Raw genomic sequence first — 9315 nt, forward strand, 5'->3', positions numbered from 1 at the left:
CATAATGTCCTCAAGGTCCCTGCCTTTTATAGCATTTTAGAATTTTCTTTTCTGCAGGAGGGATACTGTTCTTTTGAATGGTCATGCTACATCCCATGCTTTCCCTATCTATCGTGAAGAGCACAGATTCAAAGACAAGTAAGTAAAGATCTCTGACGTTTCGCTTCCAGCTCTTTAGGGCAAACACCCCAAGCAGAGCTGTTAGATCATATAGTAATTTTGTGCTAATCTTCTGAGGGAGCCTCCATATTTTCCCACAGCAGCAGAACCGTCTTACATTTCCACCAAGACTGCATAAGGCTCAGACTTTCCACTTCCTCTCCAATGCTTTTCTCCTTCCTTTCGATAGTGTGTGATTGATACACAGCTTTACAGGTTCGACTCAGTTCCCTACTTATTGCTCAGTATATAGTCTACACACACACACACACACACGGGGGGGGGGGAGAAACTGATCGATCTCTGGGAGCCAGCTCTGTTTCCCCCCGTGGAAGCAGGTCTGTCCTGCTGTCCCTGCTGTACTGTGCCTCCCGCTGGTCTGAAAGCTTCTGATGACTCTCCTGTCTGCCAGTTCCATCCAGTGGCATGCTGGGAAAGACCATACCCAGCATTCAGCCTCTCGCACAGGCTCCAGAGGAAGTCATCAAACTGTCATGACTGGTACTTTTGGGAGGTCTGATCTGAACCCCTTTATTCCAACATGCTGGGGTGGACTCCCTTTCAGAGAGACAACCCTGAGCGGACTCTAACAAGGAGTTATATGCCTTGCAAACAACTGGGGGCAGAATTCAAACAATTGGGGCAGAATTTGCACACTGGTAACTAGGCAGGGTACCATAGGTGGGGCGAAGTGACCTCCAAACTGATTCGTGGTCAGTGGACCATTCCAGGGCTTTCTGAGAGGGAAACCAGTTCTCTTCCCACTACCTGCTGATCCGAATGTAGACGTTTCAGCTCCTTCTCAAGCACCATGCCTACCTGCATGCTGCCATGTTTCCTGCCATGATGGTAATGGACTGAACCTCTGAACTGTAAGCCAGCCCTAATTAAGTGTTTTTGAGTTGACATGATCATGCTATATCTTCACCTAGATAAAATAAGATACGAGGCTTCACCTGTACACAGGCGTGTTCCTAGATGAACTGTCCAAAGCAGAGTTACTCAGCGACTGGGCAGACTGCTTGTTATCATTAATACAAAGTATGGATTTGGGGAACTGAGTCAGGGGGCCAGGATTTCAGTCTGTCTCGGCATTCAAAGTCAACAGAACCATGTGGGAGGAAATTTGTTTTCGCTTTATACCGTGTGGGTCCAGAGGACCAAACTTGGGTCACCAAGGCCTAGAGCCACCATCTCGAGGGCTCTTGTCTTCTTTAAAAAGTGAATCCAGGCCACGGCCGCCTGGTCCGCCCAGCAGTGGCCCAGTCGTAGTTCGTGTTTCTGCATCATGTCGGTGGCCTCCTGAGGGCGCTGTGCAGCGATTCCTAAGTGGAGCTCAGAGAGTTCCAGGCCCAGCACTTCCGCGGTGACAGTGAAGAACAAGAAAAGCTGCTGAAGAAAGCTGTGCGTCATACGTTGGAAATCTTTCCTTTTTATACAACTGAAGAACAGACTTATAAACTCCAGCAAAAGTGGTGATATAAAGAAGCTCGTCATGGGTCTGGATAGGATGGAGGAAACAGCCCGTGGACTCTGTGGAATACTACTCAAGAGCAGATGCAGAGACCACAATTATGTACACGAACGGAACTCGTCCAGGCGACCGGATCATGCGCGCAGGCTAGGATGCAGGCTTAAAGGAGGTCAGGCAGCATAGATGTGGGCAGTCTGGGGGTCAGGTTCGGGATGAGTCTCGGAGGACTACTGTAGAGGGCCGCAATAACATGCGCGACCGTTAGATGGCGCTGGCTTCCACTGCGCCCCACGTGGAAGGCCAAGTCAGTCAAGATGGCGCCAGCCTTCGCTGCGCCAGCTGGCCCCCCTATCAGGAAGTTAACTGCGCATGTGCAAGAGTGCCTTCCTGCCAGGTCTTTGCCCATTCCGGGGCGTGCCTGATGAGATCATGAGTAAGCAACCAATCAGGCGTGGATGCGTGCCCGAGGGTTAAATAGGTTAAAACATCGCCGGCGCTACGAGAGGCCTCCGTTTCACGGAAGAAATTCAGAAGCTATGGAATACAGGTAAAAAACTCTGAGAGACCATGGCTAGCCTTGATCTGCTCCAACTCAGTCCCCTGCAGGACGCGGCAGGTGCCGCTGTGGTTGCTCTGGCAACCCTCGGGCTTTTTCTATTGACCTTTGAGTTTCTAGCTACCGCCAAACGGCGTCAGAGGTCGAGTGGGAACTGCCCAGCTGTAACAGCAAAGCGGAGAGCGTTGGGGGCAGGGAGAGACAGTCCGTCAGAAACAGAGGATAGTGAAAAGTTGCAACGAGGAAAGGATCCTGATCGATCTCAAGCACCAGGCCCCCCTGCGGTCTTACCACCGCCAGGGGTGAAAAATTGGGGAAAGAATGCCCCGGGTGAGAAGGGAGGAGATAAACAGAACACAGTATTTTGGGAGAAAAACTTTGTCTTAGTACTTATGAAAGGTGTAATTAAGCTCCTGCGCCGGCTCTGGGGACACCGCGGCGTCCGGGCGCTGACGCGACAGCTTTACAGAGTCATACTGATCAGATTTGATAGAGGCAGACCGCCTGAAAATTTATTCAGGAGAATCAAACAAAAGGACATCTCAGTGCCTGTACACAGCCTGATAGAGTTAATGTAATTGGGTTGTGAGTAAAAATACTCAGGGCTGTGTTTCACTTCCATACCATTGGCGAATGTCGGTCGTTCTGCTCAGATAATATCTCCCAGTGTCTTACAGAATTGGGTTTCAACACGTTGGTGGACTAGTCCAGGAATTGAGACAATCCATCGCCCAAATCAGCTCCACTCGATGGATAGTCGCCGTGAACACCATCTGGCTTTTTCCCCTCTTTGTCTATTGTTTGTCTCTGGTGCACCAGGCTGTCCATGTCTGTCAGTTTATGTCTGTGGTTTTCGTTTCTCGTTGTATAAATGTTTTATGTTTCATGTTCAAAAGAAAAAATGGTAAAAAACTTTATCTGCTGGTCGTGCACACCTTGACTTGGTTTTAACTCGATTCAAAAAAGAACAAATGAATAAAAAACAGTTTCAATCAGGTTTTTGAAGCCCTGTGCCTAGAGCCAGGTGTCTAGATTAGCTGGAGAAGCTGACCAGAAGCTAAGCGTCTACACGAGCTGATCTTAAAAGCGCCAACAGCTTCTTCATACAAGAGTTGATAGCTGTTTCTCTTAAAAAAAAATCCCTGACTTATTACTTGACTCAACAGGTGACAAGGTGCTTCTCCTAAAATCATAACAAAAGGGTAAAAATGGTGTTTGGTCTAAATATTAAAGATAGGTGTAGCCATTTCAATTTTGTTTCTTATTGGTTTTATATGTATAAATATGCTCTACTTGCCTTGGTTGTGGACTATTGGCTTTCAAGTTATTGGATATGGTTAAAAGGGTATAATGTTGGTAACAGAAAGTTGACATAAAGCTAGTAATCTGGATGGAGTCATTCTAGATAGCGTGTGACATGGGCCAACCTAGGGAAACAGGTCTAAATTGAGGTAATGTTTTTATGGAATTCTTATGCTAGAAACCAGGCTTCTAAAAGAATTTAGGAAATTGTCCTTTTGTTGAGGTATTGGAGAGAATTGACAGTCAAACTTTACAACATAATAGATAGACTTGGGGTGCCTTGGAGACTAGATTGTTTGTTGGGGGTTGAGTTTTGCTTTCCTAAGTTGTGGCTTGCCCAGAAGTTATCTGTATTTTAATGCTAATTTCCACTGCCCGGAGAACAGCTGCCTAGTCACGTACTCAGAATTTAGGTGACCTTGTGGCTGTGTTCTGGTGTTACAAAGAGAACTTAAAGATTGTGATTTAGGATTGCCAGTGTTACATTGACTAACTCAAACTTATTTTTAATTAAGGAAAAATCAAACAGGTAGAGATTGTTACAGGATTTATAAGGATTGATGAGGTTTTAGAACTTGTGAGAGCATTACAGCCAGTTTCCTTACTCCAACTGCCATTTCAAGACAGATTTAGAGGATTGATTTTATACAATTTGTTTTCGTCATAACAATTGTGAGTTTTCATTTCGTGAGCTTGCTTATAGTTTTAGAGAGCCCATAAAGTGATATCATTAAGAATGGTTAACAGCCTCATATTAGGTAATTTTGTTGCTTCTTCAGTGTAAGAAGTTAGAACTTAAATCTTTCTATGTATATGGAAATGTTTACTACAAACCTTTGCTCTCAAAATGAGCTTTAATATTTGGGGAGTAGCTGTTACACTACTCCGGATAAGAATATTTAAAGCTAATTTTAAGCTTCTAAAGATATGTTAATTGGCTAAGTACCTCACCTTAAAAGAGGACTTAGGTCTTTGTTATGCACATTGGAGATAAAGCTTCAGCTGTGTTAGTACAGAGTTGTGGACTGGAGTCATGGAAGTATTTTAAATAGAAACCTGGTAAAACATATCTTATTCCAAACAACAATTAATTGGTTACTACTAAATACTGATATTTGGCCTATCACATATACAAATTTTTCAGACAAAATTGATAATTTTATTCTTTACATGTTTCTGTATTTCCTGTATATTTGTACGTACAACCCATAGGAAATGCGCTTACTGTATTTATAGGTGGTTCATCTAATGAAAAGGATACATGTATGATTGGATCACTTGTTTATTCTCTTGAGTTTCTGTTGCTTCAGCACAGATTATTAGATTACGTCCTGTAGCCACTGTTTTTAAATCAAGCTTTCTATTCATATACTGATAGCCAATGTGTGGCTTGTGGTTTACAATTGATTTCAATTACTTAATGCTTTATTAGAGACAGGTTTTCTACTTGAAATCAGTGAGTGACGATTTCAATGTGAATTGTCTGACAACTCATTGTCCTTTCAGTGCTCTGGCTCAGACAACTAAACAAAACCATAGACCCTGCTCTTTAAAAATGGTAATAGAGTTGATAACACACCCTCACGAAAAGAGGAAGACTCCATTTGTTTACTTTCAACTCCCAGCCTCACCTTGCCAGCTCCGAGATTTCTAGTAAGACTAAATCTGGACAATATTTACAAGATTTGACATTTCTAATTAATGCTTATGTTTAGGTAAATAAAGTTTGTGAGGTGCTAGAAAAATGGCTTAGTGGTTAAGAGCACTATATACTGTTCCTTTATAGGACATTTAAAAACTCAAACTGGATTTTCTGGGCTCCTTAACAAGGGAGGACAAGATTCCAGACAGATTATAGGCCTTACATAAGAACAGTTAGTCAAAAAATCTCATTCTTTATATATCCAATACAATTATGCTAGAGACAATAATTTGGTATACAAGTTAATTTATAAATACAAGTGCTCAGTGTCCTCAACTTAATCCTCGAGGACTTACCTTAATAAATAATATCTTTACTATATCTTTATAAATAAAAAGGGGGAGTTATCCCTGTATGCTAAATAATGCTCCTTTTATTTCAATTTTAAAATATTTCAATTTTAAAAATTTGGATGCCAAAGTTTATGGCACCCTACAACTAGGCATACTTCTGCCTAGGTGAAATAGAGAGATCCACTTATTGACATGTTCCTGTCCAGATATTTTATATGGGGAAGAGGGAATGTTTGTGTTTTTTCTACAGGATGCTGCAGGAATGTGCCAGCTGCCTGAGTGTCTGGTGAGACATGCTGATCCTGGGAGCATGAAGATTCAGCTCTCCTGGTTCGGGTCCCTGGAGTCATCCCTCTGCCCTGAGAGGAAGATAGAAGATTCCCCTTCATCCTTTGTCATCACAGAGATTTTGCCATTGCTGCAGTCAGTGTTACCGCTGCCTGCGTGTGTTCCCGTCCCATTGTGGCCTACACTCAGACTCTGTACACTGCTGTTTCCTGGAGAAGACTGGACTCTAGCTGTTACCCCTGTCCTTTCATTTCCCTGGTGACTCTTGCTGCCTTAACTGGTAACTGGTGTTGTCATTTTACAGACTGTAGCTTCACAGAAAGCTACCTGCGTAAAGCTACAATGACTGGAGAACTCTGTCCTGGTCATACAGATCTCAGAAATGGTTCCATTGTCTGCTGGTTGTTCCAGAGAAAAATGACTGATCCTGAACTGTCCTGGAAAAGACCTTGACACTTTCGCTGCTATTGTAGCAGCCATTACTGCTGCAGACATTGTGTCTGCAGTGTCTGGAGTTATCCTCCCCCAATCTATTGTTAGACAAGTACAGTGGGTGAACTTTCTGGAGTAGTTACTAACAATTGGAAATTCTAAATTTCATTATAGGAGTGGCTTGACCACGGCCCTTGGTGGCAACAGCTGAGGAGGACCATATGAGGTGCCCACTACTTATCGGGAGTGGCTCTGTCTGATGCAGCCCTATGCTGTGGATCAGTGTTCATACTATGGTTGGTTTACAAACTCAGATCTCAACAGTAACATGACAAGGCCGTTATCACTCAAACACTTACAGCCATTAGAACAAAGGGCCTTACCTGAAATTTGGTTATCTTGTTCAGGATTTACTCTGTATTTGAGTTCCCTGCTCCTGCACCCCATGGACCTGTGGGTCCATTGCACTGGGAGGAGAGGGATACTCTCTGTATCTGAGTTCTCTGCTCCTGCACCCCATGGATCTGTGGATCCATTGCACTGGGATTGAGAGAGACTCAGTGTTCCTTTGATCAGCCCTTGCACATCGCTGAGGTTTCCTCATTGCACGCGATAGGGTGATCATTTCTGCTATAAAATTATAATTATGAGGGTGAGATGTAGAGGGCCGCAATAACATGCGCGACCGTTAGATGGCGCTGGCTTCCACTGCGCCCCACGTGGAAGGCCAAGTCAGTCAAGATGGCGCCAGCCTTCGCTGCGCCAGCTGGCCCCCCTATCAGGAAGTTAACTGCGCATGTGCAAGAGTGCCTTCCTGCCAGGTCTTTGCCCATTCCGGGGCGTGCCTGATGAGATCATGAGTAAGCAACCAATCAGGCATGGATGCATGCCCGAGGGATAAATAGGCGCGCCTAGCTGGCGCGCGGGGCTTCTCCATGAGATAGGAATAAAGTATCACTCATAGCAAGAATTTCTATGTCTCGCGTGCTTCTTGCCGGCGGAAAGTCGCGCATGGGACAGACTACGATGCTGGAAGAGGCGGCTATGGAAAACTGGCACAAAAACAACACAGCTCACGGTTTGTCAGCACAGTTGATGATGTCAGAGAACATCACCCAAGGTCTCATCAGTGTCAGAGATGTACTTGAAGTCACTTCTGGTTTTCCTCTCCAATCCGTCCCTTCTCCTATGCCGGCCGGGCTCCAGGGACGTCCCGTAGGTGGTACCCCCTTTCTTCTCTGATCTCGGTGGGACCTCCATTTGTCGGCGCCAGCACTGACATAGTACCGAGAATTGGGCGAAAGCCTACAGGATGAAAGAAACACACACACACACACACACACAGGTTATCATGTCAAGCCAGGAGAGGAAGAGAGAGGGAGAGAGAGAGAGGAAGAGCGGAAGGAAGAGTGAGAGTGAGGAAAAAGAGTGAGAGTGAGGAAAAAGAGTGAGAGAGAGCGGAATAAATATTTTATGACAGTGTTTTGCAAGCAGCTTCTTTCATAGACAGTCTTTGAAGGAGAGCTCTGAAAGTTTGCATTTCATATTTGACGTTTCTGGGACTCTGAATAGAATCAACTCACAACTGTTTGGGATTTTCTTGGCAATTAACCAGTTTGTGAACAGAGCAGAATTCATCATAAGCTCTGCCATCTATGCTAATATTTCTACAGTGAGGAACAAATAAGTTAAAACTCTTCATCTGATTTTTCAGACAGCATCCTCATACAAGTGTGCACTTCTGTGGGTTGTGGTAGGTAAAGGTTGAGAACACTGGCTGAGAGCTCTAAATGCAGAAGTACATGTGTGAGAGAGGGAAAGACCAGTGTGTAGATCATAAACAACTTCACAATATTCACTGTTTCAATAATCATTAGGAAGTGGACTTCTGCAAAATGACTTCAGCAGAACAGCATGGTAGAAAAACAGTAATTGATTCACTGGAGATTTAGATGCACTGGATTGTTAAACATGGGCTTAGAGGTAGAGACTTGTCAGCACATGAAGAATGGATAATCAATCCTGTGTGATCTGTTAAGCTTCCCTCCCCCATGGTTTCAGGCAAACAGCATCAGATTTTAGCACTGAGGAATAGAATAAAACCAATCTGTAGAAAATCCCAATCATAAGAAAATATTGACATCCTCCATGAGGCAAATCATCTCTCAGGTGCACTGGCCTCAGCGTGACTGAATGTCTGCTGTCAGCACGGGCTTTTAGTGCCACCCCTTTTATAAATGCAGATCTCCAATCTGCTTCATCTAAGTCATCAGGTCGCCATGCTGTTGGAGGTAGATTAGATCAGTGTGTCTGCCTATGCAGTCTTTCTCTACCTTTAAAGTCCCAAGGAACTATTCACACTCCAGTGAGCTTGTGTAAGTAATCTTGATCTGATTGGTGTTGTTAGTGGCTGTGATGTCTTCAAAACCCAGAAGACTATGTTTGCAAAGGAGTTGATGAAGGAAGTCTTGGGTATTTCTGTAATAGGGGCAATTGGGATCGATGAACAAGACCGCATTCCCAGACTGGATCTTGCAGTTCACATACACATGAGCCATGCTGACAGGGTGCAGATTCCCAGAAAAGAAAGTTCAGTTGAAGATACTGGTCTGTTTGAGAATCGCTATCCCAATGTATTCTTAACCATGCATTCTATTTGAATCCCCATAGAAAACATGGAAGAAAGAATCTTTTACTTTTTCATGTTTGCACTCACAATGCTACCAAACCCTCACAGACATTAGAACCTGCATTCTGAAGATTTATCCATATACCAATGACCAGATGAGACATCTAGCCTTTTGGACTAATAAACTAATGGATACTAGGACTTTACAAATAGTCAGCCTTTGTTAAATTATGTGGTCCATAGTCTGTCATCATTGTGACTAGTCCGATTTCTCTGTACAGAGAGATTCATACTTTACTATCTGTTGGGGAAAACCAACTACTACACCAGGTATCTAGAGAAGACCTTTTACAGCAGTTTGTCTCTAATAAGAATTTCAGCTCAGTTACAAATTTCCAATGGGCACATTCCCTTAGTCTGATTTTCATACGATGCTTTGATACAGTCCTTCTTATTTTCTATAGTTCTTGGCAACGGAAT

General features: G+C 43.8%; 1 pseudogene; it reads left to right on the plus strand.

The window, feature by feature from the left end:
* Nucleotides 1-1271: 1271 nt before the first annotated feature.
* LOC147998092 (nuclear cap-binding protein subunit 2 pseudogene) lies at nt 1272-7267 on the plus strand (annotated as a pseudogene).
* Nucleotides 7268-9315: the final 2048 nt, after the last annotated feature.

The sequence above is a fragment of the Rattus norvegicus genome, chromosome Y (assembly GCF_021556685.1).
Source record: "Rattus norvegicus strain SHRSP/BbbUtx chromosome Y, alternate assembly SHRSP_T2T, whole genome shotgun sequence".
In the NCBI taxonomy this organism is placed as follows: Eukaryota; Metazoa; Chordata; class Mammalia; order Rodentia; family Muridae; genus Rattus; species Rattus norvegicus.